Below are 19915 nucleotides of genomic sequence, written 5' to 3' on the forward strand. Positions count from 1 at the left end.
GTTCGTAAATGTCTCCCTTTAGTCTCCTCCTCCCATTCTCTAATGGTTTCTTTCTGTGGGATGCTCTTTACTTCTGACTTTGACATATTTAATATTTACTTCAGTGTGTTATTTTTTTAACAGCTTGTTTGGCTGATTTGTCCACTCTATCATCACCCACAGTACCTGTATGAGCAGGAATCCCAATCAGTTCAGCTGGTCATCATCTCAGCACAATTTCCCCTTATTCTTGTGTATATTGTCATTATTGTGGACAGTATATCTTGACGACTATTGGACATAGCTGTCATGAGACTGTACAGAGCTGACACTAAATCACTTCTGATTAAAGCTTTTTTAAAAGAAAAAATATTCTAGTGCCATTATGATGGCATATAATTGAACTGTACACACTCAAGATCATTGGTGGTTCATCTGCGGACCTCACCAGATCCAGTCCTTCCTGTTTCTGGATCCTTTGATGCATCTGTATAAATCTGAATATAATCTTTATATTTATAATCTGTATATTCATAAAATTCAGCTACCAGACCTTGTTTACCGTTTTGATTTGAAGTAATTTGAAATCAACTTTCAAGGTTTCTAGTATCCACACAGGGGTATCCACTCCTTTTCGTACACTCCGAACTTAGTCTCTAGCTGCTGCATCTCCTATCCACCCATTACGTAACTTTTGTGCTCTCTCCCTTTCCCAGTTAGCTTGCAGCTTTCTTTTGGTTGGATGACTATCTCCATGTCTCCAATAATTTACTAGCAACTGTTTGCGTTGAATGTTGCACACACTGGCGATGTTTTTACTGCTCCTAAGCATTACTCTCAGTGCTTTCTCGCAAGTACAGGTTTGGCTGCTGACCCATACTCCATACTCCCATAATCCAACCTTGATCTTATTAAACTGAGGAGGAGAGTTGAAGTCAGGTCAACTTTATGGTAATGAGCTATGACATGGCTCAGCGGCAACCAATTGGAATGTAGAGGTCCTCCCTTGAGAGGATTCCGATTGGTTGCCACAATTTGAGGGTCATTTACTTTGACCTTCCAGCCGGTGGCGGTTTGATCGCACAGTAAAACATTATATTAATGACTTTTTTACACTTATCCTCCACATTCCTAATATGTTCTCCCCATGTTAACCTTGAGTCGAAGTGCACTCCTAAAAAGCTGAATTTTTTTACTCTCTCCAAGTTACTACTTCCTTGATCTTCCTTGAAAATTTTAAACCCCACTTTATCCCCCACATTTCAACCTGCTGTATCCCCTTTTCTTAACTATGTGTTCTACATTTCTTCCTCTTTTGGTAACACAGGATTGAAAGGAAGGTTCAATTTGTATGTCCATCCTGAAGCTCAGTTGACCTGCTCACCTCTTCCATAAATGCATGATCCTCTCTTGAAATTTCTCTGTTCTCAGAAGCAATCTCATTAAAGTTGTGATTGTACTGTTTATTGAGCGTCTCCTCCAGCTTGCCTACAGAAATACTATTAACAGTAACATCTGTACATTCGATCTTGTTCTTGTTGTCCTTGCTTCCTTGGAGTGGTCCATTCACGGTTTATGACCTCCCAGGGCTCCATTACCTTGTAAGCATTTGCTCCAGTTAGCAGATCTACATCAGCAGGAATTTAAGGGATCTTAACACCTTTCAGGTATGGCCATTTATCCAAATCCCCTTGAGAGACAATGTTTTCTTTGGACACTGGTATTTTCTCCTGAGTGAAGACATCTGGAAGACTGTAAAAGATGTCGTCATGAGGGCTAGACACAGACCGTTGATTGCCCATTGTTTTCAAAAGAATATTAGTTTTCTTTTAATTTCAAATTGTGCATTAAGTGTTCAGAACTAAATGTTGCAGGATCCAAGAATGCACATGTTTGAATGACCTTTTGTCCTTTACTGGATTTGACTTGAACTTGTACAATTGATAATGCACATCCTCCATCGCCGGCCCCTGTTGGACCACATGCTTGAAGGGCAACAAGCGCACAACTTAGGAATAAAATCATCCATCACTGAGTACACTTTTGTTGAATATGCAGAATGCTGGGATGCATTTGGCCACACACTGTGCAAGTCAAGCACGTATCACAATCTTTGCTCATGTGTCCCACACAAAGACAGCCAAAGCAAATACATTTCTACCAGAAAGACTCGGGAGGCAAGATAACGTAACACTGATATTTATTACCAAACAGCAAGCGGAATATATAAGGTTAATGATCTTTGGCGTAGGCCCCGTCCGTAGCTCACGTCCTGAGGGTTGAAGACTTTGCATTTCCTGCCTGAAGCTGAAGGCAGGGGCGTAGCCAACCCCCGGGGAGTATGGACAGGGACCATCCTGGTGGTGGTGGGGAGGATGGAGGTGAAAGTTTGCGTCAGCATCTGTGAACTCAGACAAGTGTAAGTACCAATCTTTTATACCAATTATATACTAATCTTTTATATCCAAGTGTTACATAATGATTGGTTAGATCTGAATTGATAAGTGATGTAACATTTGAGTCTTCCCGGCAGAACTTGCACTCGAGCTTCATTTCTTGTGTAGAAAGTTCAGTTTTTCCTTATGCATCTTGTTTTGCATTTGTTTACTCTGCTTCAACAAGTGATCAAGTTTGCAGCACAAACATACAACTTGAGATTTTGATCTTAAATCAGAGTCACAACACTGAATTGGTTTACTGTTAGTAACAACTGTTGCTGCAAAGCTGTTTCTAATTTTATTCTGTTCTGTTTTTTTCACAATTCAAGTTTCCTAGTTATGCTACCTAGGGACTAAATTAAGTCACCCAGTCTCACAAAGACCAGACTATGAAACTACAGTCTGGAGGAGTATCAGAACCAAACATATCTTTCCAGATAAACCCCGTGATATAAGCATACAATTGGTTCAACATTGCCTGTTTTTTCGTAGTTATATTAAACATAAAAATGCATAATAAAACTACATTTTGCAATGTAGACATCTTCAACCCAGACACTTTGGCCAGTCTTAATATATACTTTATTTGCCCTCTCAAATTACTTTTTCATCATCTTGACATCTTAGCATTTCCATTTGCTTTACTGTAGCTTTAATAACTAGTGATGCAAGATGGCGCCTGTGTAATTGGCATGTCGTCTGCTGCTCCTTTTTTGTGTGAAAGGATGTCTGTTTGGTTTATGAAACGCGGCGCACATTTGATCTATGACCGACAATCTCTACTGGATATTCGCACCTCATTTATGGACAGTTTTAAGCCAGACGTGGAGCACGTTTTTAATCAAACGCACAGGAACCTTTTAACGGATATTCCAGCATGTATCCACTGGTGGCCTCTCAGCACTTCGCAGAGAAAGCGTAGGAGGAAACGTGGTTATCGGGGAGGACTTACCATCAAACTGAAGGCACACCTTTCCTGCGAGTCGTTATAGGTGGCTTCAACCTGTTCTCCCCTGTCTCCTTGGATGGACTTCCTCGGATCGGCCTCTTGTTTCCTGTTCAGCTTCTCCATCTCGACTAGAATGGTCCTGTTTTATTGGGCATGATTTACCATCTGCCTCACTCAGCAAAGGACTTCATACAGCAATTTATTGAATTTATCTGCAATATTGCCATAAAGTACGACTGCTTTTTATTAGATGGCGATTTTTACATCCATGTATGCCTGTCAGTCAAACCTGTTATCGAAGGAGTTTTCAATCTTATTGACTCTTTTAGTTTGGTTCAGTGGATAAAGGACTCCACTCATGTTCAGGGCCATATTTTAGATCTTGGAATTGAAAAAAGATAAATTACATATTTCATTTCAATTGTTTAAAGACAGTCTACTGTCAGTCTCCTGCTACATCTGCTAAGGCTACTTATTTTTCTGATTTAATTTAAAAAAAAAACATTCTACTCCTAAAGTTCTGTTCTCAGTTATTAATTCTGTTGTTAATCCTTCTGTTGACACAGTGCCTGTTGCCTCCGATGCTCTATGTGAAAGCTTCTTGAGCTGCACCCTGTTTCTTGGGATGTTTTTAATCTCCTTACAATCACTCAAAGACAACATTGCTAATAATAAACAATATTTTTGTCCTTATGACATTATGCAACTCTGTTGATTCTGTGGTCCTGGTTCGCTAAGATTTATCAGCAGCATTTGACACTGTGGACCACTCTATTTTGACATCTAGACTAGAGTCAGACGTTGGCCTAAAAGGTACTGTCCTTAAGTGGTTTCAGTCATGTCAGACTAGGTAACTTCTCTTCCTCTGTGGCCTCCCTCGAGGCTCGAGGCGCCCTCCTTTTCTTTCTTGTACATGCTTCCTCTGGGTTCCATTCTAAGAAGGCATGGGGTGTCTTTTCATTTCTACGCTGATGATACCCAGATTCATTTACCTATGAAGAAAAATTATCCTTCACTAAGGTGCTTAGACGAGGTCAAAATATGGCTAGCTCAAAGTTTTTTACATTAATTGAAGATAAAATGGAGGTAATTGTTTTCAATCCTACTGATCATTCTCAGGCTACCAGCCTAGATCTGGGCAGCTTACTGACCTTCAGATCTTCTCGTGTGTGAAATCTGGGTGTCCTTCTTGATGAGTCTTTAAAATTGGACAAACACATCTCTTCTGTAATTGGTTCGAGTTTTTACCAACTCCGCCTGTTGTCTAAAATCAAACACTTTTTACATTTTACGATGTTAGAGATGGCTGTCCATGCTTTTATTACTTCATGATTAGATTACTGCAACTCACTTCATTGCGGTATTTCAAAGTCACAAATTTCTCGCCTACAATTGGTTCAAAACACTGCTTCTAGATTTCTCCAAAATAGTTGCAAATGTGACCACATCACCTCCCTCTTTTGGCTGCCTATTCAATTTAGAATCGATTTTAAAGTTCTCTTACTGGTGTATAAATCTTTACATAACCAAGCCTCTAGTTATCTCTCAGAGCTGTTGCATTTTTATATTCCCACTAGAAATCTAAGATCTAGTGATCAGAATCTCCTTTTTAGTTCCTCAGTACAGACTAAAACGTATAGAGGGGATAGAGCGTTTTCTGTGGTTGGGCATCGATTATGGAACAATCTGCGGCTTGAGATTAGAGCGGCACCTTCCCTATCCATCTTTTAAAACACACTTGTTTGATCTGGCCTACTAATATCCTATTCTTATAACATTGTATTATGATCTTGTTTATCTGTCATTTCTGTGGTTTTAAATTCATATGTTATTTTCTTTCTGTTTTATGTTTTTTTACGGTTTGATTTTAATGTACAGCACTTTGGTCAGTCTTGTGGTTGTTTTTAAATGTGCTTTATAAATAAATAAACTTGAACTTGATCTTAATAAGGGAAGTACACAACAAATTAATATTGCAATTCCCAAAAGCATTCCTAGTTTAGCAAACCATGCTCCAAACTTTAAATCAAACCAGTTTTCTTTAACTTCCGCACTTAAGCTTTTTAACTTGATCATGGCTTGACTAAATTCTCCTCCTGGAGCAGTATTATTTGGTATAAAAGTGCAACACTGATCTTCAAACATAACACATACACCCTTTTGTCTGCCAATTACCTATTAAGGGCTTGCTTATTTTGCCATATTGTTCTACTTGTTCCATGTAATTGTTCTCATAATACAGATAAAGCATCATTAGTGTAATTAATACATCTCTGCTGATTATTGTACATATAATTAATCCATTCTGTGTTTTTGTTTTGCATGATCCATATAAATATTGATTTAAAATAGGGCTGGGTAAAAATATCTATTTCTCATTTTTAATCGATTCTTATTTTTATGAAGCAATATCAGTTCTTAAATCTGAAGAATCAATCTTTAAGTCAATTCTGGAAATGTTGGGATGTTTTTAAAATTTGAATAAAATGGAAACTAAAAGACTTTCAAATCACATGAGCCAATATTTTATTCACAATAGAACATCGATAACATAACAAATGTTTAAATTGAGAAATTTTAAAATTGTATGCATAAAATGAGCTCATTTCAAATTTGATGCCTGCTACAGGTCTCAAAATAGTTGGGACGGGGGCAAAAAAATGGCTGAAAAAGCATCTAGCAACTAATTAATTTAATTGATATTAGGTCTGTAACATGATTAGCTATAAAAGGGATGTCTTAGAGAGGCAGAGTCTTTCAGAAGTAAAGATGGGCAGAGGCTAGCATGCCCTTTAATCTCTCACTTAATGCATTGTGGGTTGCTGAAGCTGGTTGGTGTATCTTAAAGGGTTATATCACACAAAAATGTAAATTCTGTCATTAATTACTCACCCTCATGTTGTTCCACACCTTCATTCATCTTCAGAATACAAATTAAGATATTTTTGATAAAATTCGAGAGGTATATGACTCGTCCATAGACAGAAATATAATCACCACTTTCAGAATCAAGATGAATTAAGTTAATATAATAATTAACCAAATTTGAAGCAGCCTCCATAGTGATAATTGCCACACCTGTGCCACCACAGCCTGTGATGTCACTCAAAAGTGTTGTAGAGTTAAATATGACCCTGTTGTTTCTCAGTTTTGGCTTCGGATTGATCCTGTCACCCACTCTCTCTTCTTCTCTCTGCAGTCGTGCCTTTGTTCTCTCCACACTTGTTGCTTCCATTGATCATGTCACTGTCATTGAGGCCATCTGAAACTTGAACACTCAGAGATCTGTATGAATCAAATTTAACTTTTATAAATTATAGTTCAAATCACAATTTTAGCCATCAAGCAAGACACAGGATCCTACACAGCCACACACACATGTTTGTTTTTTTGAATTGTGGGGACTTTCCATAGGCCGCAATGCATTTTATACTGTACAAACCATACTTTCTATCAGACTACTACCTTCAACACAATGAAGAACAATATACTTTTAAAAATGTTTATCTGTCCATTCAGACCTTTACTGATTGACAACAAAGTGGTATCATAGATAAATCTTGTTCATTCAGACCTCGAACAGAGTGGTATTCATGAACTAAACGCCAAGCAAGACTTTCACACTAAACATCTGTTAAACATCTGTTAAAACAAGCGTTAACTGTACTTCCGTGTGCAAGCATTACTTGCCATTGTCTAGACACTTTTGACAGTGTAAACAGATCAATTCCTGATATACTTATCAATACTGTAAAAACAAATCATTATACATGAACTGTGCCCTCTGATTGTGCCTTTCCAATAGCTCACATGCAACAGTTCTCCACTTTTCCCTTAATAACAAAAACAGAGCATAATTCTGCAGTGAACTAACATCCTCTGATTTTACTGAAGGCCATCCAAGTACTTTCTCTATATGTGCAGCAGCTATTTTAAACTCAATGCCAAAATGTTCCTTTAACAATGCTTTGTGCATTCATGTGCTGGCGACTGCGCACGAGTTCCTCAAGTTGATACACACACGTATTGTTCCAAAAGTTACAAACCATCTGGATTATTGTTGGTCCTCTATTCCATGTTAAAATGCTCTGATGAAAGCTCTATATGGTTCAAGTTGTAACTCAGAGTTGGTTGAACCTTCATATTGTAGAAAAACACTTAGAATGACATTTTTTGTTGTTGATTTTGTTTCTTTGACACTGACCCACTCAGAATGGCCTTGCGGGTCAGCAGTTGAGAAACACAGCTCTAGTATGTAAATCGAGCTGTCCGATGAATCACACAGTGATCTTCCTCTGCAACCCAGGTTATTGCCCTTTGACTATAGTTTGTTTGTTGAGCGATGTACTGAAAGTCACATAGACACAAACAAGTCTGGTCAGCTATTGAAACGGTCTTACACAGGAACAAAACTTGTGATCAGCACAGAGTATTCAATCTCGAATGGAGTGACAAAGAGCAAAAAAATATTTTACACTTTGAATGAAAACGAGTCTTTATGCATAATGAGGAGATGGATATGTAACCATTAAATAACAATCTTCTTTTCTCGCGAACATGGTAGATGATGATGTTCCCTTTCAGTCGGTCACTACTGATGTACATCTCCGTTCCCTCCTTCAGGGAACGAGGATTACATACGTAACCGAGACATTTTATTTTATTTTATTTTATTAACATTGACACAGACAACAGCAGCAAAATTAGGCTGCTGTCACTTTAAAACCGAATGCACAGACCGAATATACTGACACACATCCTGTTTCTTTCTCAACTGTTTACCTGTGACATAACCGAGAGAATAGTTGCAGAGATGGGTATTTTGACATAATTTTATGTGTATGTGTCCGTTCTACCACAAGTAAACGCGAAAGAGGAATTAATTAGGTGTTCGAGTGCTGTCTGAAACATGTCTCTCTCTGGCTTTTCGTCCTGGTTTTCATTTGACTCATTTGAATGTGTAAATTGGTAATACAAAACACGTCCAAATTATAAACTTTCACTCTATGATGGTTAAACTTAGCAGTTTAAAAATAATTCATTACCTTATAAACGTGATGAATTTACGTTAACGTAAACCTGTACTTGCCAGATTTCTCTAAGGAAGCAACACTCCTACCTACATCTGAATGAAGATTTTTAATTGTGAATTGCTGACCCTTTTCCATTTGTTTTATCAATCAAGTAATTCCTTTCAGAATTATAATTCCTTCAGTACATTATAACATGCTCAACTGTTTCTTTAACACCACATACCTCACAAAAAACAATATTTCTGAATATTATTTTTTATTATTGACTTAATTTCTACTAAAGGGAACGTCTAGGTTACTAATGTAACCCCCGTTCCCAGAAGGAGGGAACGGAGACGTTACGTCGATACTGACGTAATGGGGTCTCGCTAGGGAGCCCAATCACCTCCAAGGATACAAAACAAGCCAATGGGAATTGGCCTGTGAGATTTACATGCCGGGCCCCTCCCCCGGCATCCGGGTATAAATAGGGCCGGCATACTCACCTTCATTCATATTTTTGCTGAGGAGCCGAGATAGGTATCTGGCCGCTCAGCGGTGGCACAAAGCTATGGCAAGGGAACGTAACGTCTCCGTTCCCTCCTTCTGGGAACGGGGGTTACATTAGTAACCTAGACGTTCCCATTCAGTCAGTCACGTTCGACGTTACGTCGATACTGACGTAATGGGGTCCCGTGGAAAACGCCATAGCAACTGAACCACGTTACGAGTGTTAGGGAGGCAGGTGCTGGCAGGCTGAGGCGTGCCAAGTGCAAATGCGGCCCATACTCGCAACCCTCCAGCGCCCAGAGTAAGCCCAGGAATGTCTTCCATACCGGTGGGATGGAGAGGACAGGGCATTACCGTGGAGAAGTCGAAGCTGCTGTTCCTACCCCACGGGGGAGAGTGCTTCGGAACTCAATCCCTCGTTTTCCAGCAACGACAAAAACGCCAGGAAAGCGTTCCCCGAGGAGGGGAAAGCTACGGAGACCACACCCTGCCTGAAGGGAGGTAACGTGTGGAGACACATATGGACTGGTCTGAGAACAGTAACGCATATGGAAGATCTCTGATGTAGGTCCTACCTTTCGGGAGGAACGACTAGCAATCAGAGACGGGGCAAAAACGAAGCCGCCCAGGGAAAGACACGGGTTTACCGTCAGGGAAACCTTACCGTGGACAATCTCATATGGGATTACCCGAGGGGAATCACAGCATATGGGCATCTAGTCCAGTACAAGGGCAGACCAACTGGGCATACACGCAAGTACTGGACCTGGCGCCTGACGCCTCCGCCGCGTCTGGCTGCCGCAGGATGCAGGAGGAACTCCACAGGGTTCGCCGTTACGGGGAAACTGAACTGAGGAGCGAAAACAGTGCTCGCATTCCCTCTCCCGAGGGAAATGGCACAGCAAGCGAACACCCATGGCTAACTACGAGTAGAAAGCACACGGGTGGACACCGGTTCCACTCGGAGGTTATAATACCTCGCGAATGTGTTTGGTGTCGCCCAGCCTGCAGCTCTGCAGATGTCCGCAACAGAGGCGCCGTGCGCCAACGCCCAGGAGGAAGCAACACCCCGAGTGGAGTGAGCTCGCAACCCGAGAGGGCACGGCTCGCCTTGGGACTGGTACGCCAAGGCGACGGCATCCACTATCCAGTGGGCCAACCTCTGTTTGGAGACAGCCTTTCCCTTCTGCTGACCTCCAAAACAGACAAAGAGCTGCTCAGAGCTTCTAAAGCTCTGCGTGCGGTCCACGTAAACGCGCAGAGCACGAACGGGACACAGCAACGCAAGGGCTGGGTCTGCCTCCTCCGGGGGCAGTGCTTGCAGGTTCACCACCTGGTCCCTGAAGGGAGTGGTGGGAACCTTGGGCACATATCCAGGCCGGGGTCTCAAGATGACTTGAGAGTAGTCCGGCCCGAATTCCAGGCACGAATCGCTGACCGAAAATGCTTGCAGGTCCCCAACCCTCTTGAAGGAGGCGAGCGCGGTCAGGAGCACTGTCTTAAGAGACAGATGTTTCAGCTCGACTGACTCAAGGGGCTCGAAGGGAGCTCCCCGAAGGCCCAAGAGGGCGATGGAGAGATCCCAGGAGGGAATGAGGCGAGGCCTAGGGGGATTCAACCTCCTGGCGCCTCTGAGGAACCTGATGATCAGGTCGTGCTTCCCTAGTGACTTGCCGTCGAGCACATCGTGATGTGCTGCGATGGCGGCCACATAGACCTTCAGGGTGGAAGGGGACAGCCTCCGTTCCAAACCCTCTTGAAGGAAGGAAAGCACAACACCGACCGGGCATTTCCAGGGGTCCTCCCTGCGGGAGGAACACCACTCAGCGAACAGACTCCACTTCAAAGCGTAAGCGCGCCTCGTCGAGGGGGCTCGGGCCGAAGTGATGGTGCCGACTACCGCGGGCGGTAGGTCACTCAAGTCTGCCGCGTCCCGTCCAGGAACCACACGTGGAGGTTCCACAGGTCGGGACGTGGGTGCCATATGGTGCCCTGCCCCTGAGAGAGGAGATCCTGCCTCAGGGGAATGCGCCAGGGATGGGCTGTCGCGAGGAGCATGAGTTCCGGGAACCAGGTCCGGTTGGGCCAGTACGGCGCAACTAGCAAGACCTGCTCCTCGTCCTCCCTGACCTTGCACAGTGTCTGTGCAAGGAGGCTCACTGAAACGCATACTTGCGTAGGCCCCGGGGCCAGCTGTGTGCCAGTGCATCCGTGCCGAGGGTCCCCTCGGTCAGCGAATAAAACAACTGGAAATGGGCGGATTCCAGAGAAGCGAACAGGTCCACCTGTGCTTCCCGAACCGGCTCCATAACAGCTGGACTGCCTGGGGGTGGAGTCTCCATTCCCCCGGGAGCGTGAGCTGTCGTGAGAGCGCGTCGGCCGCACGATTGAGCTCGCCCGGGATGTAGGAGGCGCGCAGCGACCTGAGTCGGCGCTGACTCCACAGAAGGAGATGGCGGGCGAGTTGCGACATGCGACGGGAGCGTAGACCACCCTGGTGGTTGATATACGCTACCGCCGATGTGTTGTCCGTCCGGACCAGTACATGCTTGCCCTGCAGCAGCGGTCGAACCCGGCGCAGCGCAAGGAGTACTGCCAGCAACTCGAGGCAGTTGATATGCCAATGGCGATGGGATCCCGTCCAGGACCCCGACGCCGACTGGCCACTGCATATGGCACCCCAGCCGGTGGCAGAGGCATCTGTTGTGACAACAACATGCCTGGACACTTGCACTAGGGGCACCCCGGCCCGTAGAAAAGCAATGTCCGACCACGGGCTGAATGTGTGGCGGCAACTCGGTGTGATGACCACACGGAGTGAGCCACGGTGCCATGCCCACCTCGGGACCCGGTCGTGCAGCCAGTGCTGAAGCGGTCTCATATGAAGCAATCCGAGCGGCGTGACCGCGGCTGCGGATGCCATATGCCCCAGGAGCCTCTGAAATTGTTTCAGTGGGACCGCTGTTTTCCGCGAGAACGAGTTCAGGCAGTTCAGCACCGACTGTGCACGCTCGTTGGTGAGACGTGCTGTCATATTGACCGAGTCCAGCTCCACACCGAGAAAAGAGATGCTCTGCACGGGGCAGAGCTTGCTCTTCTCCCGGTTGACCCGAAGCCCCAACTGGCTGAGGTGCCTGAGCACCAGGTCCCTGTGTTCACACAACTGCTCTCGTGACTGGGCCAAAATGAGCCAGTCGTCGAGATAGTTGAGGATGCGAACGCCCACTTCCCTGAGTGGGGCAAGGGTCCCCTCTGCGACTTTGGTAAAGACGCGAGGAGACAGGGACAGCCCGAAGGGTAGGACCCTGTACTGATATGCCCGCCCCTCGAACGCAAACCGTAGGAACGGTCTGTGTCGAGGAAGGATCGAGACATGAAAGTACGCGTCCTTCAGGTCGATAGCTGCAGACCAATCCTGGGTGTGAACACACGTGAGAATGCGTTTCACCGTGAGCATCTTGAACGGGAGCCTGTGAAGGGCCCGGTTCATGCGCGCAAGTCCAGGATTGGCCGTAACCCCGCCTTTCTTGGGTACTATGAAGTAAGGGCTGTAAAACCCAGACTTCATCTCGGCTGGAGGGACAGGCTCTATTGCGTCCTTCGCCAAAGAACCGCAATTTCCGCCCGCAGGACAGAAGCGTTGGGACCTGTCACTGAGGTGAACAGAACGCCGCTGAACCTGGGTGGACGCCTGGCGAACTGAATCGCGTAGCCGAGTCTGACTGTCCAAATGAGCCAACGGGACGGGTTGGGAAGGCGTAGCCACGCCTCCAAGCACCGTACGAGTGGAACCATCCGGACAACAGAAGTACCCACGGGGGGGCAGCATGGAGCACTGTGGCCTGACTCGGGAGGCAGTGCGCCCCGAGGTCGAGGCTGTGAGTGGAGTCCACTCACATGGCTCCGAGTGGGCAGGGTGGCGTGGGAAGGCGGTGCGTTCCCGGGGCGCCAAGACCCTGCCCGTGGCGAAGGAAGGAACGGCTGAGAGAGAGGGAGCGAAAGCTCGCTCACCCCCAGCGCAGACCTTCTTATATGACCCAGAGGTTTTTGGAAATTGCTCTTGTGAAAATGTGGAACAGAACACAGGATTCTCCCCCGGGCCCTCTCCCGGGGGAAGGAGCGGTGCGGTCACCGTCTCCCACAGAGCAGTCTCCAAAAACCACCGGGTCTCCCGTCTCAGGGCCGCTTCTCGCCTTTCTTCTTCTTAGAAGAAGGCTTGGCGGTCTGGGCGGGGGGCGTGGTCTTCCTGCAGGAAGCTCGGGGAGGAAGGGACGAGTCCGATCTCCCGGAAGCCTTAGCCACAGGAGGACGCCCTCGGCGAGGAGCAGACGGAGGCGCAGCCTGTGGCGGATTGGTGGCATCATCACGCCGGGGCAGGATGTGTTTTATGGCCTCTGTCTGCCTTTGCACTGCCGAGAACTGCTGAGCGAAGTCCTCGACAGTGTCGCCGAAGAGGCCGGCCTGGAGGATGGGGGCGTCAAGAAAGCGAGCTTTGTCAACCTCCCTCATCTCAGCCAGGTCCAACCAAAGATGTCGTTCCTGGACCACCAGGGTGGACATCGTTTGACCCAGGGCGCGCGCCGTGACCTTCGTCGCCCGGAGGGCGAGGTCGGTCGCCGTGCGTAGCTCTTGCAGCAACCCTGGATCAGCACTACCCTCGTGCAGCTCCTTAAGAGCTTTCGCCTGATGGACCTGCAAGATGGTCATGGCGTGCAGGGCGGAGGCTGCCTGTCCAGCAGCTGAGTAAGCCTCGGCCGCGAGACGGGAGACGCGGACGGTTCCGCCAGGTGGCCGCGGACTGCGGGCACAAGTGCACCGCAATCGCACGTTCCAACTGCGGGACCTCCGCGTACCCCTTGGCAGCCCCACCATCGAGGGTAGTGAGAGTGGAGGAGGCAGAAGAACGGTTTCTGGCCGTGTGAGGGGCCATCCACGTCTTCTGGAGCTCCTCATGCCCTTCCGGGAAGAAAGGCACTGGGGCGGGACGCGGCTGAGAACCGCGCCCCTAGCCCAGAAACCAATCATCCAACCGCGAGCGCTCAGGACACGGTGGAGGGTTCCACACGAGACCGACGCCTGCGGCGGCCCGGGCAAGCACGGCCGCCAATTCAGAGTCCGCCTCAGACTGAGCGACCGCCCCTGAGGGCGGAAGCTCGAAGTCTTCGTCTTCCTCTGAACCAGCAAACCCACTCCCCGATGCAGCGAGCGACATCTGATCCTCCTCCGGAGCGCCGAAAGTGACACGAGGCACCCCCGAGGAGGGCCCCGCGGCAGCAGCCGACGCTCGACGGCACATGGCATTGCAGAGGAGTGGGAGGTTTGTGGGGACGGACCCGACAAAGTAGCTCCCACTGTAACCCTCAGATCTCCCAGAGTACTAACCTGGCCAGCGGCCGCTACAGCCGCTGGCGCTGGGGTAGTAACAGAGGGGACTCTCATTTCTGTTAAAGAAAGAGAGTCGCGATCTCAATGCCAACATGGACATGCTCTCGCAATGAGGGCATGTACCATCCACGAGCGCTGCCTCAGCGTGGGGTTTCCCCAACACGTGAGACAGTGATCGTGGCCGTCAGAGGAAGTCAGGAAACGTCCGCATCCAGAAACACACGGACGAAAAGACATCTTGAAAAAGACGCTGATCGCCCGTGCTTGCTCTTTTAGAATACCTCACCAACCGAAGCACACAGGGATGAGTGCAGCACCGTCCTGTGGGCAGCGCACCGTCACACCCACCGCTGAGCGTGCCTTCCCAACCAGCTGGAGAGATACAAACAGCCACCAGAGAACAGACAGTAAAAGCAATTAAAATTGCTGTTTTCAGGACCGAGTCCTTAGCAATTAAAATTGCTGTTTGCTCTCTTAGTTCAGAAATTCACTCTTTGAGGAGGTGAAAGGATGATCAGCCGATCGGCTCCGAAGCAAAAGTATGAATGAAGGTGAATATGCCGGCCCTATTTATACCCAGATGCCGGGGGAGGGGCCCGGCATGTAAATCTCACAGGCCAATTCCCATTGGCTTGTTTTGTATCCTTGGAGGTGATTGGGCTCCCTAGCGAGACCCCATTACGTCAGTATCGACGTAATGTCGAACGTGACTGACTGAATGGGAACCTGTGTATCCACTATTATCTGTTTTTTGGCCTTTTTTTTTTTTTTTTGCTAATACATCTACCCTTTCATTACCTTTCAACCCAATGTTGTGAGGGAGCAGAGAGAGGACCCAAACGCAAAGGTGCTGAAAACTAGATTTTTTCAGTTCAAAAGATAACTAGAAGATAAAAGATCCTATGGCAGAATGGATGATGCTGGACACAGAACTGGAATTTATCTCAGGAAGACTCGGCTTGGAAACTCAGGAAAGTCTCGTCACAGAGAGTGTAGCAACGTGAACTCGCAGCAGACAGGTGGAAGAGAGCGAACATCCCCAGCCGAGACGCACAACACCACGGTCAGCGTCCAGAAGGAAACACACGCCGGTAGCAGAGTACTGGATGGGGAAAAGGTGAGACACACACGACAAGACAAAAAAGACTCAACCTAACTGATAGACTTGAACTGCAATACATCAGAAATAATTCCATGAGCATAACGCGTCCAACAATAAACAGGCAACGAAGCCAGAAACAGGGCGACATTAAATAGCACTGGAGAGGAGAACAAAGAGAAACAGGTGCAATAGCAAATCAGCGAGTGCATGATTGCAATGTAAAACAGGTGGACCAAGGAAGGAAGCAGGGAGAGAGAGAGAGAGAGAGAGAGAGAGAGAGAGAGAGAGAGAGAGAGAGAGCGAGAAAAACAAACCTAACTCATGACAAATGTGTGCCAGAACCTACAAAAAATGTGAATATAACTCCTGAATAAATTATATTATCATGTCTTGTTTTACTTCTGATTTATTCTCACTTAAACTCACTAATGCTGAACTAGAATCTGAACATATTGTAGCCTTTGAAATTTTAATCTCACTTATCCATCTTTGCATTCCCCCCATCCATCAACCCCTCAGGACGATTAAGAAGAAACTACAATATATATATAGTAATAGTAATATATGAATGTATATAATAATATCTAAAATGTATATAATAATAATAATAAAAAAGGGAAAGTGCATACATTCAAAACATATGCATGTATATTTATAAGTATACCTACATGCATGCAGACACAACCATACTGTACTGTACATAAACACAAACATGCTCACACACTGAACAATCGGAATGAGAATCTAGTGAGGTCAGAATCAAAGAAATTTAGAATGGAGAACCAAGTTTTGTAGAATTTCAGTTGAGCCCCAGGTAGCGTACTCAGTTTTTCCAGAGAAAGGAATGACATAAGATCTTTTAACCAAGCAGTAGTTGGGGTAGATCCTTCCAGTGTAGCAAAATGCATGTTCAAGCAGCCAGGGAGGTGAAGGCAATAATATCTGCTTGTTTTGTGAGAAGAGAAGAGAAAGCAGACACACTGAAGATGGCAACCATAGGACATGGAGAGAGAGACATATGTAAAGCCTCTGAAAGAAAGTCAACAAAAGGAAACCAGTATGAGGCAGGTTTATGGTAACTAAAAAAAAATGTATGTACATGGTCAGCTGGAGAAAAGTAGCATTATAAGAATCATTTCTCTGTTTCTTTGTGAAGTCAAGCTCTGAGTTCGGTGCAAGACTTTATCAAACTTAATAGGGCACGTGCAGAGGTCAGCTTCAGAAAGCTGAGCTCTAACTCTTTCTTTCATGTTGACTTCAGTCAGGAGAGAGATTAGGTTCTAGATAAAAGCGACATTTACCATCTGGTTACCATTTGTTGGTGCTGACAGTGATTTTTCTGGCAACTGGGGGAAACTAGGGAAATGAGTTCTTGCAAAAAAAGTTGCAAATGCCCAAATAAGCCTGTAGTATGTAAATATTTGGATATAAGGTTGTTGAAAGTTGCAAAGAATCATCAATGAAAAGATCTGAAGAACATATATGCCTTTATCAGTCCATGCTTTAAAAATGTGATCAACAGCAGATGGCAAAAACAAGTCATTGTTGCAAATAGGGTGACCAAGTTAGTGAAATTATTCTTAAAAAGAGATTTAAAAGAGTGAGAAATGTTTCCCCTCAATAACAAAACCCAGTAGAAGAAAAATGAAAGGGTAGGGAATTCTTTTAGGAATTGGACAAGAGTTGTCCAGAATGAGTTGTGGATGGGATGAAGAAATCCCTGCAGTCTTTGCACAAAACTGAGACAAGTTGCTAGAGCAGAGGTCTCCAAACTCCAAACTGTCCTGCAGAGTTTAGCTTCAACCAGCTCCAACAAATCTGCCTGGAAGTTTCTAAACTAAACTTCTAAGCTAAACTTTGCAGGACAGCAGCCCTCCAGGATCATGTTTGGAGACCTCTGGGCTAGAGGAACTCAAGCTACTTTTGAATGAGTTTCAGCAGATGCTTCATACCCAACAATTTCTGGGAAATATGCAGTGCTCAATTACACCACTTCAGCGATGCTAGCAAAATCAGCTATGGCACAGCTAGCGACCTACTGTACGCTAGCGGTTCTGTCCATGTTGTTTTTGTGATGGGTAAGGCAAGGGTAGCCCAACTGAAGGTGATGGCTATCCCTAAACTGGAATTGGCAGCCGCAGTTATTGCTGCAAAAGTCGGAAAAGAATGTTGAGAGAAGAACTAGAGGTAACTTTGGATGACTCATTGATGTCTACACTCGAGAGATCACTTCCGGCATTAGTGTGTTTTTAGACCTCACACACCGGATGCTCAAGGCAGTTGGACATAATGGTGAATTAGACATAAAAAAATATATAAATACTGTTTGGTTTCTTGCACAAACCAAACGTTTTGTGTCTTAGGACATCGATGTGTCGTCACAAGCCGCAGGGTTTAATCTGGATTTGTCCGTGCATGTTTTTTTTTTTTTTTACTCTTATAGATGGAGTTCCCATTGCCATGCATTATACGACTGAGATCACAACAGTTGAAGTTAAAAATCATCATTGGTGTTCTTCTGAAGAAACAAAGTCACCTACATCTTGGATGCGCTGGGGGTAAGCAGATAAACATCACATTTTCATTTCTGGGTGAACTATCCCTTTAATGTTTAATTATTAATTCAGGTCTTAGCATAGGTTGCAGTTGACAGGAACATTGAATGTGTTGTAGGAATGAATATTGTTTACATGTGGTCACTTATAATCGCTCATCAAATGAGGCTTCTCTGATATGAACTGATTGTGAGAAGCCTTTTTAATTCTGATTTTCAGTCTTTAATCAGTCCTTGGTGAGGAAAGATTGCAAAGTCACATTCTCCTTTTTTTCTGTGTCTAGATTCCTAGTACTCCATTACTTGCTTTTTTCAATGTTTATCTATTATCATTTCTGCTATAGTTTATTTTCCAATCATCTGTTGTAAGGACAACAGATTTGATGTCATTGATGCCAAATGCCACTGGTTCTCACATGTCTCCTAACTAAATGCAGTGCCACTTTGTGAATGATATTTGATTTTCAGTAAGTAGTGACGTAAAGTCAGTCAGTGTCTCAAATTTTATCAAATAAGTTTAGAGAAATTGGAATAGAGCACACAATCATTTGGATTACTTTAATGGTGACTACATTTTTGAGCTTATTCCATAGCATGAGTAAATGATGAAACAAATTCATTTTTGGTGAATTATTCCTTTAGCATTATTATAAATGCACTGATGGAAATATTAAATTAAATGAACTAAAAGCTTAAGAAAGCAACAAACATGAAGCTGTAAAGATTTCCTAAAATGGAAATCATGGTGTTGAGGTGTGGCTTGATTAGTTTTTATGAACAGTTTCAGATTTTTAGTTTCTCATTCAGAGTCTCCGGGTTGGACTCGTCCCTTCAGTGACTGGGTTCTGTGTAAGTTCACCTCTTTACTCTCTTCCTTTATTATACTTAGAGCACAGAGCTGTTTGCACTGAGGTAGTCTGAGTATAATCCATGAAAAGGCATTATGATGATACTATGTTTTAGGCCCAGTTTCACAGACAGGTCTTAAATTAAGCCGGGATTAGACTTTAGTTCATTTAGGGCATTTAAGGGCTTTTATAAATGTACCTTAGAAAAATTAAATTTTTGGTGTGCATCTTGATATATTGTAAGATATGTCAGTGCAAGTTGGTTTCAGTTAAAACAGCTCAAACATGCATTTTAGTCTTGGACTAGACTTAAGCCTTGTCTGTAAAACCAGGGGTTAGAGTATTTAAAAAAAATAAGCATGTAGAGATGTTTTATTCAAGCCTATTTTTTGTGGGTTCAGATCTCTCATGACTGTCATGTCCACATTGGTCCTAAATGCAATAGGAAAGTAGTATAGAGCTGGCACACACTATCCTTGCAAAAACTGGAAACACATTTGTTGCTTATTCCTATTGGCTTGGGATGAATATGAAACATTAGAAATGTTTTTGTTTGTATCCTGATGTGTATAAATGTGACTCTTGTCTGTTAAATAGCATTTGAAAATGTTTGGATATTTAAAGAAAAGGTATCAAGACAAGGTTTACAGACAGTATTTTGTCATAAAAATATTGGTGCTGTTTATGAAAGGCTATGCAGTATACTAAGTCTGCTTTTATAAAATGTGATATTGAATTAAATAATTCTTATAATTCATAATTGCCAAAACAACTCTGAGGCTGTATCTCTGCAATGCTTTGGCACCAAACATTGCATGTGTCATTATCACCTTACTCTGACCACACCACATACAATTCGGTCACAGTGCCACCTATTGGTCGAAAAATAATAAACCATTAAATCATATTGTTAGTAACTGTATTTTTTAGCCAAGAGGAGAACCCCTAATGGTGCCCCACATAATCAATTAGACAACAATGGATGTGTTTTAGATAATCTTTGAAATGTTTTTCTAAGAAACATGACATGCATACATTTTACATGTTTTTGTATCTGAAAAATGTGTTAAATCAGTTAATAGATATGGAGTCTTGGTCTTCTAGGCTTCCTTTGTTACTACACTAATATATTTTGCTG

General features: G+C 44.5%; 1 protein-coding gene across 1 annotated transcript in view; it reads left to right on the forward strand.

Moving 5' to 3' along the window:
• Positions 1-18741: 18741 nt before the first annotated feature.
• The window catches only part of LOC137020424 (collagen alpha-6(VI) chain-like), a 54027-nt gene continuing 52853 nt past the window's right edge, over positions 18742-19915 (forward strand). Inside the window, exon 1 of the mRNA XM_067385939.1 lies at positions 18742-18778. The gene's annotated coding sequence lies outside the window, so the exon portion shown is untranslated. The remainder of the gene's footprint in view (positions 18779-19915) is intronic.

This window comes from Chanodichthys erythropterus, chromosome 5, assembly GCF_024489055.1.
Source record: "Chanodichthys erythropterus isolate Z2021 chromosome 5, ASM2448905v1, whole genome shotgun sequence".
Lineage (NCBI taxonomy): Eukaryota > Metazoa > Chordata > Actinopteri > Cypriniformes > Xenocyprididae > Chanodichthys > Chanodichthys erythropterus.